Below are 20,035 nucleotides of genomic sequence, written 5' to 3' on the forward strand. Positions count from 1 at the left end.
TCATAGACACATTTTTATTATTTTTCACAGAAGTGGCCAGGTTAATCTCTAATTGAGATTACACCTCTTTCTTTTTTTTTTTTTACTGCATGACCTGACAACATCCTCAAATACTTGCTAAGTTGCCTGACCATTTGTCCAAAGTTAATGCACACTCTTTTTTCCCTTAAGTTCCCACAAAAGCTCCACAGGCAGCCAGGGCAGTCATTTTCCTCACCAGCTCATCTTTGGCCACACCGGGACAAGCTGCTCCTTCCCCCTTAAGATTACTTTCTTGAAATGTGTCCATCCTTCCTGGACCCCTTTGTTTTTAAGGGTTGTTTCCCATTAAATATCAGTACCTGATTCGGTACTCCCCAAATCTCCATCCTAAATAGGCCAAAGTCTGCCCTGCCTAATTCCAGTGTGGCAGTTTTGTTGCTGCCCCTCCTTCTTTCACAGATCATTGAAAACTTGATTATTTCATGGTCACTGTGCCCCAGGCAGCCAACGACCCCCACATCTGCCACCAGCCCTTCTCTGTTTGTGAGCAGCAGGAGACAGAGCTTTCCTTGGGAGTGGAGTGTTACCAAAAATTTGGTAAAACAGAAAACTCCTTCACACCAATGCAGCATTAAGAAGCAGCATTCTTTATTCAGCCGGGTGCACGGGGGATAGCTCCTCCCAAAGCTGAGCATGCTGAGTGCAGGAAAGTTTCTGTTCATATTCTGTATTTTGCACACATATTCACTGATTGTCCTGGACTAAACACACATCTGATAATCATTTCCCCAAAATCATTAACATATTTCCCCTCCCCTTTTCCCATGTGTTCTTCTGTCCTGGGGGTCTCTCTGGTGGTCCCTGGTGGTCGTGGACCCCAATGTTCCAGTGGGCCTGGCTGAGCTGGCAGGACACTGAGGCTGGTGAACTTCCAGTTCCCCTTCTGACACAATGGGCATTGTGTGGTTTCCATAGGCCTGGGGTTTTGGAGAACAAGCTCCAAGTGTCAGCTCACCTGGTGGAGACAATTTATCATCTGGTAACATGAGGTCACAGAGTGATCTATGACATCACATGAGTGATCTATGACAGAATGGTCCATGACATCACAGAGTGTTTTTTGTGAGGTCATCGAGCAGCTATGACAAAAACTGCCTCTGTGACCTCTCAGAGCCAGCTGTGACATCACAGGACAGAGGTCTGAAATCACAGAACAGATTATGACATCACAGAGTTGGCTGTGACATAAGAGACCAGCTGTGTGACATTAGAGAATGGACTGTGACATGTCAGTGCAGGCTGTGACATCACAGAGCAGTCTGTAGCATCACAGGGGGGCTGTGTGAGGTCACTGGGTTGGTCACTCCGCCCCAGCTCCCCCTCACAGTTTCTCCCAACAAGTCCAATGCTGTTCATGCCCAGTGGGGTCCCTGTCCCCCAGTATCCCCCCGGTCCACCTGGAGCCACAGCCTCCACCAAAGGATGTTCCACAGGATCTACCCCAGAGCCTGACATGGGGAAAAGGGCCAGGGCTGTGTGACCAGGACATCAAGGACGTGGATTATCCAGGTCCCTGTGGCCTGAGTTGGGTTCCCTGGGGCAGGAAAGATGTCTGGCAGCTGGAGCAGGGTTAGGGAAGGGCCTCCAAGGTGGGGCTGGAGCCCTTGGGCTGTGAGCAGAGGCTGAAGGAGCTGGGCTTGTCCAGCCCGGAGCAGGGAAGGCTGAGGGGCTCCTCATCCCAGCCTGGCAGTGCCAGCGAGGAGGGGGATGGAGAACACGGAGCCAGGATCTTCACCAGGGGCCTGGTGGGAGACAGAAGCCAATGGGTGGAAGGGGCAATAGGGGAGATCAGCCAGGCCAGGAGGAGATGAAATGTGTCAGGCTGGTTTCAGCATTTCCTCAACACCAAAAGCAGCCTGACCTCCCTTCTCCATCCACCACTGACACCTTTGCAAATCAGGAATTGTTTGAGCTGTTTTACCCACACTCCAGGACGAGCATCCTGATACAAGAAATTATTTGTGTTTATTTCTATCACAAGACCACATTTGTATAAAATCAATTTTAATATGGAAATCACTTGTGAATGGTGGACTTATCAGACACTGCTGGGATGTTGCACATAGCTCAGGGAAGAGTGTGATTGTTATTAAATTGTGTCCTGTTCAACCATGGTCTGTTGGCCATGAAGAGAAACTTTCTGTGCCTCTGAGTCTCACCAGTTTCTGACCCCCAAAGGACACAAACCTGATGAGTTGTGGTTCCCACTCCAGTGGTGGCGCTTGGACCTCCCTCCATCCCCAGAGCAGAGCTCCCTTGTCCCAGAAAGTCCCTGGCAATGCAGGGATGAAGGAAACAGGACAGGCTGAGGGGATCAGGGGCAGGGCACGGCCAGGGATTTGGGGTGGTTGTGAGCCCAGGGCAGGACCTGGCCCTTGGCCTTGGTGAACCTCATCCAATTGTTCTGGGCCCATGGCTCCAGCCTGTCCAGATCCCTCTGCAGAGCTTCTGCCCTCCAGCACAGCCACACTCCCACCCAGCTTGGGCTCACCTGGGAACTGACTGAGGGTGCCCTCGATGGCCTCGTCCAGATCAGCAATCAAGAGATTTCACTGACCTGACCCCAGTCCTGAGCCCTGGGGACACCCCTGGGTGTGACTCCATTCCTCAGCTGCTCTGAGTGCCAGGGGCTGGACGAGGGGAATGGTGGGGAGGGGGTAGGGACAAAGTGTTACTGATTGTCAGCCATGGAGGGTCTTGATTTTCTCATCTATTCAGACTGCATTAGGAGGTGCTGGGGGTCAATATCAATTGGACATTGCTGATATCAATCTATAAACAGGAAAAGGAAACTGGACAAACTATTTCGATACAGTCTATTCACTTTGAATACACTTCTGAAATCTGTCTAATTAACCACAGAAGAATTGAAAGCTACCATAATTCCCAGCGGCAATTTTTGTTTGGGAGATTTAAATAAATCACTGAATTCCTGAACTGAAGAGCTCAAGAGAGAAGAGACCTCTGGAGTGGTAAAATTCATCAGCAACCTCCAAGTGGCTGAGGATCCATCCCCATCAGAGCAGCAATGACCAGAAATGGGCACAGCTTTGTGGCTGCCCCAGCTCTGGGATGGGCCCTGGGCCTGGAGCAGGAGCAGCTCTGGAGGGCCCCAAGGCCGGGCTCTTGTGCTGGCCTGGGCAGATGGGATGGCAGCAGGGGCTGCAGAGCTCTCAGCACCTCAGCCCCAGGGGAGCAGGGCACCCAGGGAGCCTCCTTTGGCCTTGGCCAAGCCCCTTCCCCCATGGCTGGGGCTGAGTCCTGGCTGAGCTGCAGCTGCTGCTGTGCCCTGGCCAGGGGCTGAGGCCATGGGGCCAGTGGCCAGAGCAGCCTGGGCTGAGCAGAGCTGTGGGGCCAGAGCCGGCTGGGCTGTGCTGGGGAGAGGCCCTGGGTGCTGCACAGAGCTCAGGGCAGCTGGCAGAGCTTGCAGGGAGCTGGGCTGGGCTCAGAGAGCCTGGCACAGAAACCATCAGTGTCCATCCCAGCCTGGCTGAGCGTGCAGGGGCCAAGGAGAGCAGCCCAGGGTCTGCAAGTTCTCTGTGTGGGAGCTGAGCTGGTGAGCCCCTGAGCCCTCCCGAGTGCTGGGGCTGCATCTCCAGCTCCAGAGGAGATGTGACAGATGGGAGCAGAGACAATTAATTCTTGCTGGATTCCTTATTGTGTTTGCTTATACAGGTGACCTGGATCCATATGTAGACGAGCTGTTTTGTTTCAGCAAACACTGGTAGAGTGAGAAGAATAATATTTTTTAGCTGAAAATAGTATTTCATGCATTAGACACAATAAGAAAGAAAAGACACATGTGATCAGACGAGCATCTGAGTTTTTTAGAGGATGAGAGACTCATTGATGTTCCAGCAGTCAAACCTGCTCAAATACTTTCCTCAGGACTTCCTTGAGATGAGAGGTGACCACCAGAGGACCAGGCCAACCAGAGGTGTCTGTCCTGCCAGCTTTTGTCTGGGAGAACCCTTGCATATAGGGAATTTTTCAGGAGGAGTATCAGTTTTGGTTGTGGGCACCTGGAAAGACGGATGGTTCTTTTCCATAGGAAGGAAAGCACAGAGCTCCAGTTCTCCAGGGACTGATGAGAGGCAGCCCTCAACATTCCAAGATCAGCTGGACCTGTCAGGTAGCCCCTGGGAGGCCAAACCCTTGCTTCCATGAGGCCTTGCAGTGTCACAGGGGTCTCCTCGGTGCTGCAGTATCACAATGGTCGCTTGGTTCCATGGGGACTCCCAGTGTCAGAAGGGTCTCCTTGGCTCCATGAGGCCCTGCAGAGCCCCTGGATTCAACGAGGCCTCAAAGTGTCACCATGGCCTCCAGGGTTCCATGAGGCCCCGCAATGTCACTGTGGACCTTTGGTTCCATGGAGTCCTGCACTGTTCCATGGATCCTTAGTTCCATGGGGCCCTGAAGTGTCACAATGGACCCCTTGGTTCCATGGTGCCACACAGTGTGACAAGTGCCCCTTGGCCTGCCAAGACTCCATAGTGTCACAATGGCCCCTTGGATCCATGGGGCCTGTAGTGTCACAATGGCCCCTTGGATCCATGGGGCCTGTAGTGTCACAATGGCCCCTTGGATCCATGGGGCCTGTAGTGTCACAATGGTCTCCATGATGCCATAAGGCCTTGCAGTGTCACAACAGACCATTGGTTTCACTGAGCCCCACAGAGTCACTATGGTCCCCTTGGCTGCACAGGGCTCTGGAGTGCCACAATGCCTCCTTGGTGTCACAAGGCCTCAAAGTGTCAAAATGGCCTCCAAGGTTCCATGAGGCCCTGCTGTGTCACAGTGGACCTGTGGTTCCATGATGCCCCATAGTGTCACAATGGCATCCTTGGTTCCACGGTGTCAGAATGGCCCCTTCATCCCATGGACACCCACAGTGTTCACTGTAGTCCCCTTGATTCCACGAGGCCCTGCCATGCTCTAATGGTCCCTTGGTTCCAGTGGGTCCAAAGTGTCAGAAGAGTCTCCATTGTTCCATGAGGCCCCGCAATGTCACTGTGCTCCCCTTGGTTCCACAGGATCCACAGCTGAACAATGGACGCTTGGTTCCATGAGGTTCCTCAGTCACAATGGTCTCCTTGGATTCACAGTGTCACCATGGACCCATGGCTCCACGAGGCCTTGCTGTGTCAGAATGGCCCCTTGGTTCCAAGAGGTTTCTCAGTGTCACAAAGGTCTCCTTGGATCCACAGTATCACAATGGACCATTGGTTCAGTGTGGCCCCAGTGTGCCAAAATGGATTTTGGTTCCATGGGGTTCTGCTGTCTCACCATGGACCCTTTGTTCCATGAGTTTGCTCAGTGTCACAGCTGACTCCTTGGTTCTGTGAGGCCCCGCTGCCACCAAATCTCTGCAATATCAGAATGAGGCTCCTTAACACTCATTTGCTATTTCAGAGGATATCGTTTATTCAGGCCTGAGGTCTAACATGGGATAACTCCTAACCTGACGTGGACATGTAATTCTACCAGTGTGTTGCTCATATACAGTCGCTAAATGCCAATTACAATTTATCCATTTCCATAAATCCCACCCCAAGTTCCCAAATTCAGTCCTTGTTTTCTCTATCACTGCACCCTGGAGCTAGATGTCTTCTTCTCTTCCAGCCATCCTTGCTGGGAAAGCAGCCCCTGCATGCCTTGTTCCTGTGCTGGAAGTTCACAGGCACGGTAAAAATGGAATGAACCCTTTGGGTCTCAAGGCCAAGGCTTTGTGTGGCCAGGCAGGGACAGGCAGGAGGCAGAGCTGTCAGCAAAGGAAGGGGCCAGCGAGGTGGGGCAGCCGGGGGATGACGACAGCCTGCGGGGACAGAGGCCAGGGCAGGGACACCGCAGGACAGCCTGGGCTGCAGAGGGCACAGGGATGTGCAGCAGCTGCAAGGCCCTGACAGAGCCAACCTGTGCAGCCCTTTGGCCATGGCTGCTGGCCCTGGGCCTGAGGCCACGAGGGGACAAGTGACCCTTGCAGCCCTGGGGCCTCATGGCCTCCTTGTCCCTGCTCAGCAGCCTGGCAGGGGCCGCCCCATGGTCCTGCCCTTGGCATGGCACATCCCCACATGGCAGTGCCCATCCTGGGAAGAGCCCTGAGCAAGGAGGCAGGGACAGGATCTGCCTTGCCAGGGGCTGGGGCTCAGCCTTGGCCCTTTGCATTCCTGAAACACATCCAGGTTTGCTCAGCGCCAGAGACACCTTTGCCTTGTTTGTCCCCACCTGTCATCAGTGCCTCCAGTGTTCTGCTCTAACTGGAACCTGGGGACACTTTCTCAGTCGTGTCCCTCAGTGGGACCCATTAAAACTTCAAGAAACTTTGGAGTTTAACTTTGAGTTCTTGAGAAGTTTAGACACTCTCAGGGACTGAGTCTGATGTAAACAACACCAAAGCCCTGAGAGGGCCATTAAAGTTTTCCTAGTGCAGTTATGGAGAAAGATTTCAAAGAGCTTGTAAGAAATACACTGTCCTCTTTCAAAGGGTGTATTTTATTACAGTTCTCTTTAGAGCAGAGGCGATTGCAGCATTCTGTGATTGATACTGACCCAGGCTCTCCCCTCAGGAGCTCTGGCCTGCTCAGAGCAGCTGTGCCTTGAGCTCTGGCCCAGTGTGGACAGCCTTGCTCCACATTGCCCAAGCCCATCGTGTCTGTCCTCGCTCACCTGGGACCTGCTGTGCTTGCAGAGCTGGCTGCACCCAGCCTAAGAGGGGCTTTCCCTTTCTCTATTTTTGAAGCAATCTAAAACTCCCGAGTTTCCCCATGAAAACAGACACACTCCTCAGCTGTGTGCCAGCCCAAGGTGCCACCAAAACCACTGCAGACCTGCCCTGGGCCAGCTGTGAGGGTGGATCATCAGCCCAAGCTGCACTGGGCCACTGCAAGGGGCCGTGGCCATGGACACTGCACTGACCCCACTGCTGGGTTTGGCTGCCACGGCAACCCTGAGACATTAAACTGTCCTTGGAAACACTGGGGAGGACTGGGACATACTGGGGGACACTGGGAACGCTGTGGGAGAAACTGGGACATACTGGGAGTGACCCTGGGAAGGACTGGGACAGCCTGGGAACACGAGGAATGCTGAGGGGAATCTGGGTGGACTGGGATGGACTGTGGGGGTACACACCGAAACATACTGGGACATACTGGGAGTGATACTGGGGGATACTGGGACAAAGAGGGAACACTGGGAACACTGTGGGGAAGACTGGGGGACACTGGAGCTGACTATGGATGACACTGGGGAAACTGGGAGGGACTGGGAATGAACTCAGGTGTACTGGAAGGGCCTGGGGTGTACTGGGAGGGACTGGAGGAGCACTGGGGTTGTACTGGGCTGTACTGGGCTTGCACTGGGCTGTACTGGGAGGGACTGGAGGAGCACTGGGGTTGCACTGGGCTGTACTGGGGATGCACTGGGCTGTACTGGGAGGGACTGGAGGAGCACTGGGGTTGTACTGGGCTGTACTGGGAGGGACTGGAGGAGCACTGGGGTTGTACTGGGCTGTACTGGGAGGGACTGGAGGAGCACTGGGGCTGTACTGGGCTGTACTGGGGATGCACTGGGCTGGACTGGAGGGGTTGGATGGGCTGTTCCCGCCTCCGCCGCCTCCCATTTGCCGGGACTCCCGCCCATCACCGCCCGCAGCCAATCAGCGACAGGGGTTGTGGCCTTGGGGCGGTGCCTGGAGTCGGCGCCATACTTCCGCTATTGCCTACAACTCCCGTCATGCCCCGCGGCCCGATTCAGCCCCATTGGAGCCGGGACTACAACGCCCGTCATGCCCCGCGCTCCACAGAACCCCCTCGGTACCCGCCCCCATCTGTCCCGTAAGTGTCCCCCAGACCCTCCAGGATCCCCAAGTGCCCCTCAGCGCCCATTCGGGACCCCCCAAAGGCGCCCCCGGATCCCCGGAGTGCTCCCGACCCCACGGATGCCCGGCACAGCCACTGCTGGGAATTCATCTCCTCTCATCCCCCGCGGCCCCAGAGCCCCTCAGAACACAGTCACGCGCCTAAACCGCCTGCCGTACCCCGCGCCCTAAGGAGCCCGGGTAGAGCTCCCCGTGCTCCCCCCAAGTTCTCCCGAACCGTTTACGTTCGCCCCGAGGGCCTCAAGTCGCGGTTCGGACGCAAAAGTGTCCCCCAAGGGCCTTCCCGGACCCCCAAACGCCGCGTCCGAGCCACTGCCGGGACTACAGCTCCCATCATGCTCCGCGGCGCACGTCCCGCACTACTGCAGCCGTGACTTCATCTCCCGTCATGCCCCGCGCCCCATCGCAGCTGCGCCTAGAACTCCCGTGATGCTCCGCGGCCCCGTTCAACCGTATTCTACCCGCGCCTACAACTCCCATCACCCCCCGCGCCCCGGAGAGCCCCGCTGGAGCCCCCCAAGTGCCCGCCCGGGCCCCGCGGGGCCCCAAATTCCCCTCCCTGACCTCCAAGGGCCCCCCTGGACCCCCAAGGGCTCCCCCGGACGCCGAGCTGTCCCTCAGAACCCCTAAGTGCCCCTCCAAGTGCCCACCCGGCTCCCCCAAGTGTCCTCCAGACCCTCAAGTTCTCTCTGAATTCCCTCCCCAGGCACAGAACTGCCCCAAATGTGCCCCAGAAATGTCTCCAAGGATCCCAAAGTGGCCCCTCCTCAACCCTGTGTGAGAAAAAGATGATAAAAAAGATGACAAAATGACTGGAAATATTGCTAATTGCCATAAACAGGAAGAAATAAATAGCCAATACATCCTAATTCATTAATGAAGGGAATTGTGTTACTGAGATACAAAGAACATTAGTTTTCTTGGCTACTAAAAAGGTATAGATTTTTAATGTAAATAATAAAACTAGGTAAGAAAAACCAATGCTAGTATTAGAAATAAATGTAATACATCTAGAAATAAATAAATATGTGAAAATTGGATATTATGTGGCTCTATGCAGATAGTTACTATATGTATTGTGTTATATTGATTAGTTGTGCTGTATTAACATTTTAATAGTACAGTAAATGTAGTTTTGTAGCTAAAATGAAGCTTTAGTATTTAAAACAGAAACTCTGTATGTGGGGGTTTTTTAAAGGAATGAGACACTGGCTTCGAGCTAACAGTCACAGAACACCTAAATCTGCCAGGGAAGAGGAATTTATGGTTTTCTCATCAGAAGAAGCTGATTTCTTCAGGCCTTGCTCAGACTCAAAGATGCCGTGGGGATTAACGGAAGCAGTTGAAAAATAACAGAGTTGCTTGTTTTAAATGGAATGTATGCATAACCATGAAGTGTGTATGAATATGCAACAGTGTATGGTTTTTAAGGTTATTCCTTTGTTCACAAAACGTGCTTATCGGGCTTAAGTGCCCGAGAGCATCCGGACGTCCGTAAGTCTTTGCTTTTTATTGTCTTGTAATTGCCCTAACTCTAAATTTTTATTGCTCTAATTGTATTACTATTTTTATAACCATTTCATTATTATTAAACTTTTTAAATTTTATAAACCAAGTGATTGGTGTTTTTCACAGTTGTTAACACAAAATAATGTGTTGCAGAATAGAAATAAGAGAATAAATCACACGAGCATTTTTGGGTATTTTGGCGTGTCAGTCCCAGGTGGGCGGTGTCAGACATGGTGACGCTGGAGGTGAGGAGCAGGTTGTCCAAACAGGGTCAGCCCAAAAGGGGCTCATTCTTCTCCATTCTGTTAGAAATGAAAGGCTTGACTTTGCCAATACATCAAGCAGCAATTAAATTTATTAATTAATATGGTAACGCATGAGCAGAGACAGCGCTGGGTGCAGTGGTGGGGGTTTTCCCCTCCAACTGCACACCGGTTGTTGGGCTTGCTGGTGTTTATTGATCATATTCATGCATATTCATCAGCTTTCCCCAGCAGATTCTATTTCCCAATTTTGACGTGAGCTTTCAGCAGTTTCTATTTCTACCTTTTGACGCCACAATTCTGTACTTTAGGATCGTAAATCTGTGATGGTGATGTCTGGTTCCTTTCAAATTTCTATACTCTTATTACAAAACAGTTTAAGACTTGTTATTTGTAAATAAAAGATTGGTTCAAAAGCCTTCTTCCATGCTTTCCTGGGTTGTGTATTAGAACTCATCTTTATAACTGTTCCATGGCCGTGTTCCGTACATTTCATAACCACAACTGCACAGGCTGCCTTTATTTACCTGACACAAAACACAACTTTGTATTTCACACTCCTGCACAGAACTCCAAACCGACTCCAGTCACTGCACAAGCCCTGGAGCCTTGAAGACCATGGAAGGAAGACAAAGAGCTCCTGAAGGCTTTCTGTATTTTCATCAGCGCCACGGTGGATTTGGGGCTGGGTCCAGGACCCTCAGGCACTGGGAGAAGGATGAAGAAGCTGCTCAAGGAGGCAGAAGCAAAACTCCAAGTCCCTGGGAGCATCCCTGGGCCCCAGCGAGGGCAGGGAGTGCCAGAGGCTCCCCAGGGAGTGCAGAGAGCAGATCCTTGAGGCCAGGGTTGCAGGGAGCCCAAGGCTCTGAGCAGGGAACTGCGATGCTGAGCAAGGCCTGGCTTGGCTGCAGGAAGCAGAAAGGCCAAGCCCTGAGCCCAGCCTGGCACAGCAGGGCCTGTCCCTCACGGCTGGCTCGGGGCTGTTTGTGGGGCAGGGGGATGTGAGGGGCAGCAAGGACAAATGTCACAAACCTGTGTGACACTCCAGATCCTCATGGAGCCAAGGGGCCAGTGTGACACTGTGGGGCCTCATGGAAACAAGAGGCCATTGTGAGCCTGCAGGGCTGTAACACCCCAGAACACTGAAATGCTGGGGGTCACCAAAGGTTCCTTTATTCGAGTTTGGTACACAGGAGAAACACCAACCAGATATTCTCACCATGGCCAGATGCAAGGAATATTCTTGGTGGGAAGGGACCCCCAAGGATCATCAAGTCCAGCTCTGAAGTGAATGGCCCACACAGAGATTGAACCCACAACCTCGGTGATACCAGCACCATGCTCCAGGATCTAACCAATGGAGCTCAGAGTTCAAAATGACACAAAATTTTACTGGCAAAATATAGACAATCTAGGAATATTGACAAGGGGTTTCATACAACACCCACTTCAACATAAAACTCTTATCATAGCATTAACTTAATTAACTTCGCCCATTTAACCTAAAAACCTTTAAGCCTCAAGATGTTAAGTTACCCAAAAATGTTCCAGGTAAGTAGAATTAGAAGGAGAAGAAATGGAGAACAACAGAAAGCAGAAGATCTATAGAAAGACACACACATAGACACGAAGTGCTCAGGTTCCAGTGTCACCAACAGAGGAACCCCAGGAGAAGGCAGGAGCCAGACCATGGGCTTGCCTCGTGCTCTGGCTTTTAAACCCCTGGGCCTTCATGGGCCCGCCTCTGGGGTGGGACTGCCAGTTGCTTGTCCAATCAGAGCCAGGGAAGGCACCAGCTGCTGGTGTGTGATTGACTGACAGCTGGGCCAATCAGATCTGCCTGCTGTGTGATTGACTGACAGCTGGGCCAATCAGAGCTGGGGTAGCCCTGCCTGCTGTGTGATTGACTGACAGCTCAGCCAATCAGAGCTGGGTTAACACCGCCCCTTCCATGTGATTGACAGCTGTGCCAGGCCAGGGCTGGGGGCGGGGCTCTGTCCCACCACAAACCAAGGCCTGACCCGCTCCTGGTCCCACACGGGCATTCCGAGCATCCCAAGGTGTCTCGGGACATTGATCTCATCCAGCCTCTGACAGCGACCACGGTGACACTACAGAACCTCATGGAGCCATGGGTCAGTTGTGACACTGTGCTGCCTCATGGAATCAAGGAGACCATTGTGAACACGGGGGCCCCAAGGAACCAAGGGTCCATGGTGACTTTGTGGAGCCCACAGTGTCACAGAGGAGCCGTTGTGACACAGCGAGGGCGCATGGAGCCCAGGAGCCATTGTGACACATCAGGGCTTTGTGGAACCACGAAGCCATTGTGACATTGCAAGGCCCCATGGAAGCACAGGGCCATTGTGACACTGCAGAAGCAAGGGGAACATTGTGACACTCCAGGGCCTCATGGAAACAAGCAGACCATTGGGACACTGTGGGGTCACACGAAACCAAAGGAACATGGAACAGGTGTGGCTGGCTGGGCTTCCTGGGGACCACCTGAGAGGTCCAGCAGACCTTGGCATATCGATGGCTGCTTCTCACCTGCCCTGAAGCACTGGGGCCCTGGGCTTTCCTTCCTATGGGAGAGAACTCTTCTTGTCCTCCATGGGCCATGGCCAAAATTGGGATTCCACTTCCAAATTTCCTTATATGCAAGGATTGTTCCCAGATGAAATCTGCCAGGAGAGACAGGTCTGGCTGCCTTGGCCACCCAGGGGTCACCTCTCATCTGCCTTTGAGACACTGGGACCATGTGCTTTTCTTTCTTATGTGAAAAAAAACATCCATCTCAACCAGGCACCCATGGCCAAAATGGGGCATCTGCCTCCAGAATTCCCTATATCCAGGGATAGCCCCCAGACAAAAGCTGCCAGGGGAGGCAAGTCTGGCTGGCCTTGGCTTCCTGAGGGCTGGCACTCATGTGCCTCTGAAACACTGGGGCTCTGTGCTCTCCTTGCTAATGAAAAGAACTCTTCTTCCTGTCCAGGCACCCATGGCCAAAACTGAGATTCTACCTCCAAAATGCCCTGTGTCCAAGGATAGCCCCTATACAAAAGGTGCCAGGACAGACAGGTCTGGCTGGCTTGGCCTAAGGGTGGCCACCTTTCATCTTCTTCCAGAACACTTGCATTTTGTGCTTTTCTTTCCTATAGGAAAAAACCATCCATCCTGACCAGGCGCCCATGGCCAAAATTAGGATCCCACCTCCAAAACTCTGTACATCCAAGGATTGCTCCCAAGTGAAAGCTCCCAGGACAGACAGGTCTGGGTGTCCTTGGCCTCTTGGGAGCTGCCTCTCACCTGCCTCGAAATACTGGGGTTTGATGCTTTCCTTCCTATGGAAAAGAACTGTCCTTCTTCTCAAGGTGTCCGTGGTCCAAATTGAGATTCCTCCTCCCAAATTCCAAATATCCAAGGATCCCTCCATGACAAAAGCTGCCAGTACCGCCAAGTCTGGCTGGCTTGGCCTCCCAGGAGCCACCTCTCTCCTCTTCTGCCTTTGAAACACTTGGGCTCTGTGCTTTCCTTCTTATGGAAAAGAACCGTCCTTCTTATCTATGCAGAAATGGCCAAAACTGGGGTTCCAGCTCCCAAATTCCTGATATCCAAGGGTTGCTTTCAGACAAAAGCTACCAGGACAAAGAGGTCTGGCTGGCCTAGGCCTCTGGTGGCCATCTTTCATCTGCCCCTGAATCACCGGTGTTCTGTGCTTTTCTTCGTATGGAAAAGAATTATGCTTCTCCTCCGGGTGTCCATGTCTGAAATTGGGATTCCACTTCTAAAATTCCCTATATCCAAAGGTTGTTCCCAGCCAAAATCTGCCAGTACCGTCAAGTCTGGCTGGCCTTGGCCTCTGGTGGCTGCCCCTGCCACACTGGGGCTCGGTTCTTTCCTTCCCATGGAGATCACTGTGACACGGTGGGGACCTCATGGAAGCAAGGGGATCATTGTGGCACCACTGGAGCCCATGGAACCAAGGGGCCATGGTGACACAGCGGGGCTTCATGGACCCAGAGACCATTATGACTCTGTGGGGCCTGATGGAACCATGGAGGCCATTCTGACCCTTCAGGGCCTCGTGTCACCAAGGGGGCATTGTGACACCTCAGGGCCTCATGGAAGCAAGGGACCATTGGGACACTGTGGGGCCTCATGGAACCGAGGGAACATGGAACAGGTCTGGCTGGCTTGGCCTCCCAGGGGCCACCTGACAGGTCTGGCTGATGTTGGAATGCCAAGGGCTGCCTCTCATCAGCTCCTGGAGCACTGGGGCTCTGTGCTTTCCTTCCTAAGGGAAAGAACTGTCCCTCTTTTCAGATGCCCATTGCTAAAACTGGTAAGCTCCCTAAAAAATTTCCTCCCTGCAAAGTTATCTCTCAGAGCAAAACATGCCAGCTCTGGCTGGATTTTGCCTCTGGTGGTCACCTCTCATCTGCCGCTGAAACAGAGGGCTCTGTTCCTTCCTGCCTGTGGAAAAAAATACAGCCTTCTTGCCAAGGACCATGGCAAAAGCTAGAATTTGGCCTCCCAAATTCCATATATCCAAGGATCGCTCCCAGACAATAGTAGCCAGGACAGACATGTCAGGCTGGCCCTGTCCTCTGGTGATTTTCTTAGGCTGTGAGCTGAATGTTTTCACTTGAAAACAACTTGGAGAGGGCCCGGAGGTCTCTCAAGGCGGGGTTTTGGGGCCTCAGGCACATGACCACTACATACAGACAAAGAAGCTCTGTGCTCTGTGCTGTTGTGGTGCTTTTGCATCATGGAAATGATGTCCTGAGAGAAGCTGCTAGCAGTTTCCTCGGTGTCTGACAAAAAAAACAATCAGTAATTGTTATAAAAGGCAATCACTTGGTTTTTAAAATTTTAAAAGTTTAATTATAATAAAATTGTTATAAGAATAGTAATACAATTAGAGTAATGAAAATTTAGAGTTAGGACAATTACAAGACAGTAAAAAGCAAAGAATTACGGATGTCCGGATGCTCTCAGGCACTTAAGCCCAATAAGCATGCCTTGTGAACAAAGGAATAATCTTTAAAAGCAGTAGCCTGTTGCATATTCATACATCTCATACATGATGCATAAATTCCTTGCAAATTAAGAACTTTTCTGGTTTTTGTCAGCTTCTTCCCCTTAATCCTGGTGGTTCCATAAAGACAGAGAGAAGGTGGAAGAATGTTTGTCTTTTCCGATAAGGAGGCAGTAATTCTTTATGGGCCCCCATCATTGTCATCTCTGTGTGAAGAGTTTCTTCATTATCTCATCTCTTGCTTGAGCTAGTAAAAAAAAAACCCACATACATAGGCTCTATTTTAACTACAAAACTACATATACCATACTATTAAAATGTTAATACAGCATTTCTAATCAATATAACATAATACATATAGTATTCAATTTAATATTTGCGAAAAGCCAATCATAAAACATGCATTTTTCACAGTAATTATCTTTGAGAGCTGACAATCTGTTAAACCACTAAGGAAACTGCACACGCCTCTGTGAAGACACAAGTTAAAGATGGAGAAGCCTGGCTGGGTCTGTTTCCCTTCTGGCCAGCAAAGAGGTGACCAGGCCGGCCCAGCCCCCGTCTCAGCCAGGCCAGGCCGGGCGGCTCCTGCCGTGGGGCCGGGCCCCTTCCCAGGGAGCCGCCAGGCCCCATCGGCTGCCGGGCAGGGCAGGGGAGGCCGCGGGGCCGAGGCCGGGCCGGGCCGTGGCTGCGGTTGCTGACATCTGGCCGCTACCGAGCCCTGCCCCGCCGCCAGCCCGGGCCCAGCCAGGATCCGCCGGGCCCCGGGAGCAGCCCCGGGCCGGGCCGGCTCGGCCAAGGTTCTGCTGCCCTTGGGATTCGCCCGCAACCAGCGGCCAGGGGGAGGAGAAGCCATGGGCCCCGGCCGTGCTGCTGCTGTGCTCTGGCCTGGCTGCTGAGATCCTGGCCCTGCCCCAGCGCGGCCCAGCCTGACACAGCCCCAGCGCAGCCGCTGCAGAAACCTCCATGGTAAAACAGCTCCGGCCGCAAGTACCGAGCCCGGCCGGGGTCACGGAACCATCTGCAGGCCCCGGCTGAGATATTGACTCTTCCAGTGCTTCCATCCTCCCTCGAGTGAGAGAAAAGGACAAAGTGCAGGCACACACAGGAGCAACATGAAGACACCGAGGTCAGTGAAGAGGAAGTTGAGGCCCAGGTGGGAGGGATGAGGAGCTGCCTTGATCTTGGGGCTGAAATCCTCTGGTAAAGCTATGGAGAAGGATGTAATTGATACATCAGACTCTCTTTTTCCCTATAAAGCATTGAAAAGAACTGGGAGATGACTTGTTCAGCAAAGGCCTCCATGCTAATGTAAGGAAATGTTGAAGTAGCTGTGATCCCATGAGAAGTTTGAACAATGAAAGACAGCAGAGGGATGAGAACCTATGCCCCCAGAGAGAGAAGAAGACCTCTGTTTCCAGAGATGAAGGTGATTTCAGAAATAAATGAAGAGAACCTTTGCTCTTAAACAGCTCATCTGTAAACTAATACCTCATAAGTTGACATGGCCCATAAACACAGCTGTGGGAAAGGCTGTGAAAGAAAGGGAGGGACTTCACGATTGCAGGCAGCTGCTATTCATGGAAATGAAAAGCCATGAGACAACTGTTTGTTTTGTGGAGAAGTCTCCATAACATTTACAAGAGGAACTTCTCTCCCTAAGTGAACTGAAGAAAGACTATTCTAGAGGTGGAAAGCTGACTGAAAATTTTATGTTTTGTCTCTTTACATTGTCAGGTTGTATGGAGAGAGGAAGTGTTCTGAAAGTTTTGTTCTGATTCTTATTACTCTTTATTTCAGTTACAATTAATAAACTTTTCTTTATACCCTTTTAAAATTTTGAGCCCATCTTGCATTTCTCCTAATCTTATCTCAGAGCAAGAAATTAGTAAGTATATTCTAGTGAATGCCCTGGTAATTAGCCAACACTGAACCCACCACAGTAATTAACACATTGGCCGAGAAATCTCAAATTGGTGAAGCAAAGCCAATACAAAATCTTCATGATGAACTGCCACAGACAAGAGGGAAATCAAGGCACAGCCATGGTTTGTCAGGACTTGCTTGATCCTCATGAGCCCCGTGGTGCATTTGGAGCTGAGCCCTGGAACTTCAGGGCACGAGAGGAGATGGCACAAACCTTTCCAGGAGTCAAAGTCAGAAGAAAAGCCCAAAGTGTCTCAAAGCATAAATGGGACCCACTGAGGTCCATCCCCAAAGCAGGCTCCTCATGGACTCCTTGGAGGAGAGAATTGGAGGCCAGGATGGCACAAAAACCTCTCAGAGACTCAAAAGAGCACAAAAACCTCTCAGTATGGAAAGGAAAATCCAAAGTAATTTACAAAACTTGAGTATCTCAAAGCATTCATAAGCCCCACTGAGTGTCAGCACAAAGCTCTCAAGGGACTCGTTAAAGCAGATAATTGGGGCCATGATTGCACAAACCTCTCTCAGAGTCTGGATCAAAAGGGAAACACCAAGTACCTTAAAAGAACTGAAGTACCTTGAAGCATTAATGAGCCCCACTGAGTGTTGTTCCTGACAAAGCTTCTCCAGGGACTAATTACAGCAGATAATTGGAGGCCAGGATTGCACAAAGCTCTCAGAGACTCCAAGGCAAAAGCCAAAGCCAAAGTGCTTTGAAAAACCTGCAGTCCCTGGGAGCATGAAGGAGCCCCCAGGGCCATTCCTGAGCAAGGCTCCCCAGGGACTCCTTCCAGCAGATCCTTGAGGCCACTGGGATGTGGGCTAGGGGGGGATGTGAGGGCAGGACAAGGGGCTGACAGTGCCCAGCCTGGCTGGGGCTGTGCCAGGAGGCCCCAGTGCCTCAGGACAAGGTGTCTCCTGACAGCCCTTGGTGGCACAGACCCTGCTGTGCCCCAGGGCACCAGGACTTGGCTTCTCTTTGTCCCCACCTGTCATCAGTGCCTCCAGTTCTCTGCTCTGCCTGGGGCCTGGGGACACTTTCTCAGTCGTGTCCCTCAGTGGGACCCATTAAAAGTCAAAGAAACTTTGGAGCTGGATTCTGACTTGGAGCTCTGGAGAGGTTTCTGCAGCTCCCTCTCAGGGCCTGATGTTCAGGGCCTGAGCACAAAGCCCCAGAGGGTCATTAAAGTCCTTGTGCTGTGTCTGTGCTGCTGAGCTGGGCCGGGCTCCTGGCACAGAGGGTGATCCTGGCAACCAAGGAGAGCTTCAAAAGCACATTTCTCTGGATGAGCAGCTCTTCTCCCAGCCCAGCAGGGCTGGGGCACTGCCTGCAGCCAGCCCAGGCACAGCACAGAGGCACAGAGAGCTTCCATCAGTCAGGGCTGGGAAGGTGCTGAGAAGTGCCTGGGGCAGAATCCCTGGCAGCCCTTGGCACAGGAACCTCTGGCTGCAGGACAATGCAGCTGCAGCTCCTGGAGTGATCTCCTACAGCTGGAACATCCCAATGCCCACAGACCCTGTGAGTACATTCTCTGATCATCTCTTGTGCAGAGCAGCCAGGGGTGCCCAGGGCTGTCCTGCAGAGCAGGGTCCTGCAGCCCAGGGCGCTGTGCTGGGCCAGGGACTCTGCTGCCTGCCAGGGACAGCTCTCAGCTGCCCCAGGGAGCTGCTCCCAGTGCTGGAGAGAAGCTGTGGGGGGAAGGAGCCACCCTGAGCAGGGCAGGTGCTGCTGCTGAGAGCTGCTGGCTGGGGCAGGGCTGCTCCCTGCTCCAGAGCAGCCTGGGCACAGCTCCGGAGGACACTTCCCAGAGAAGGTAAACCTGGGATTGCTGTAAAGATCAGGAGCTTTCCTGAGAGTGTTTTCCATTTCCTGCTTGCAGAAGGATGAGAAAGTTGCGGTGGTGACAAAAAGATTTCTGCTTTTTATTCATTTTTCATATATTTGTAGCTCTGTAAATTACTATTATATAGTTATAAAAGTATAATCCTTACTTAACTCTATATAACTCTTAATTAACTCTATTAAACTACTGTTATGTACTTTTATAACTATAATCCTTAATTAACTCTAGTACATTTCCTAACCTTTCTCTTAGATTTTAGAAAAATTACCTGTCTAAATACATTCCTGAAATACTATATAGTCTTATGATCAGGAAGAGGACCCACAAGAAGAATATTTTTGTTTTTGAGCAGAATTTAAGCAGTCATAACAAAAACATGCAAAAAAACCCCTTGGACCTACTCCAATGGGTTGAGCAAGGGGTTGTTACTGGGGCATCTGAATGTCCTACTGGATGTTCCTGTTAAATATCCTAAATAATCAACCATAATAAATTGTTGAAATCAGGGGCCAGGTATGACCCATCCCCACTGGGACACCTGGAAGCTTCCAATAAAGGTCTGTTTTTTACTTTACTGGTCTAACACTGTTTTTACCTTACTGTTCTAACTTTGTTGCAAGGTTTTTGGTTTTTTTTTTTTTTTCCTCTTTTGATTATAGACAACAGGGGGATGAGAGAAGCAGAACAGGAATTGTGATCCCAGAATCACAGAACATTCTGAGTTGAAAGGGACACACAGGATCATCAAAGGAATGTTTGAACATTTACAGAGACTCCAGAACTGTGACTTTGGGTGGTCAGTCTCTCTGCTGGCAGCCTCCCAAAGGGCCTTCAGCCACTCCTCAGCCCTGGACAGCAGCAGCATCACCTTTGCAGGGCCCAGCAGGGCTCTCCTGAGCTGCCCTCGCCCAGCTGCACACAGACCCTGCCCCAGCCAGGGCCCTGCACACAGGCAGGTTTCTGTAGGGCCGAGCCGAGGGCACCCAGGGTGGGATGGGCTCTGTGAGCGCTGGCAGGGACAAGGCACCTCTCAGGAGGGAATGTCCAGACCCAGGGAGATGCTCAGGGAAGCAGAGGGGGCTGAACAGAGCAGTGCTGGGGCAGGAGGGCACTGTTGGTGTGTGGGAGGTGCCGGGCACAGCTGGGCACGGGAACACTGTCCTGAGTGCCCGGCTGTCTCTGCCCTGCCCTCTCAGGCACAGCACCACAACATCTTCTCCTGTTTCTGCACTCCCCTGATATTGTCAGTGTTTTCTGGTGCTCTCAGGGAGGCTCTGGCATTTGCAGCAGCTGAGTCAGGCACTGCCCTTGGCATTCCTGCCAGGCAGGGCTGCCCATGGGAATGGGATGTCCAAGCTTCCCTGGGACCTGTGGGGCTGTGGGCAAAGCAGTCCATGGGAAAGGGGAATGAGCTGAGCCCCTCCATGAGATCCCATCATGGACACAGCCGGGGATCTCCTTGCTGTGCCCTTCCCAGCTCTGAGCTGCCCTCCTGGGTGCAGAGCTGTGCCAGAGCCTCTGGGAGTTCCCT

The 20,035-nt window shown here is 52.0% G+C and overlaps 2 protein-coding genes across 2 annotated transcripts in view; one reads left to right on the forward strand and one right to left on the reverse strand.

The window, feature by feature from the left end:
- Window positions 1-20,035, reverse strand: part of LOC137467193 (zinc finger protein 850-like) — a 528,258-nt gene that overhangs the window by 169,338 nt on the left and 338,885 nt on the right. The gene's annotated exons all lie outside the window — the stretch shown is intronic.
- The window catches only part of LOC137467192 (zinc finger protein 271-like), a 443,780-nt gene that overhangs the window by 160,397 nt on the left and 263,348 nt on the right, over window positions 1-20,035 (forward strand). The window lies entirely within an intron of this gene.

This window comes from Anomalospiza imberbis, unplaced genomic scaffold, assembly GCF_031753505.1.
Source record: "Anomalospiza imberbis isolate Cuckoo-Finch-1a 21T00152 unplaced genomic scaffold, ASM3175350v1 scaffold_53, whole genome shotgun sequence".
In the NCBI taxonomy this organism is placed as follows: domain Eukaryota; kingdom Metazoa; phylum Chordata; class Aves; order Passeriformes; family Viduidae; genus Anomalospiza; species Anomalospiza imberbis.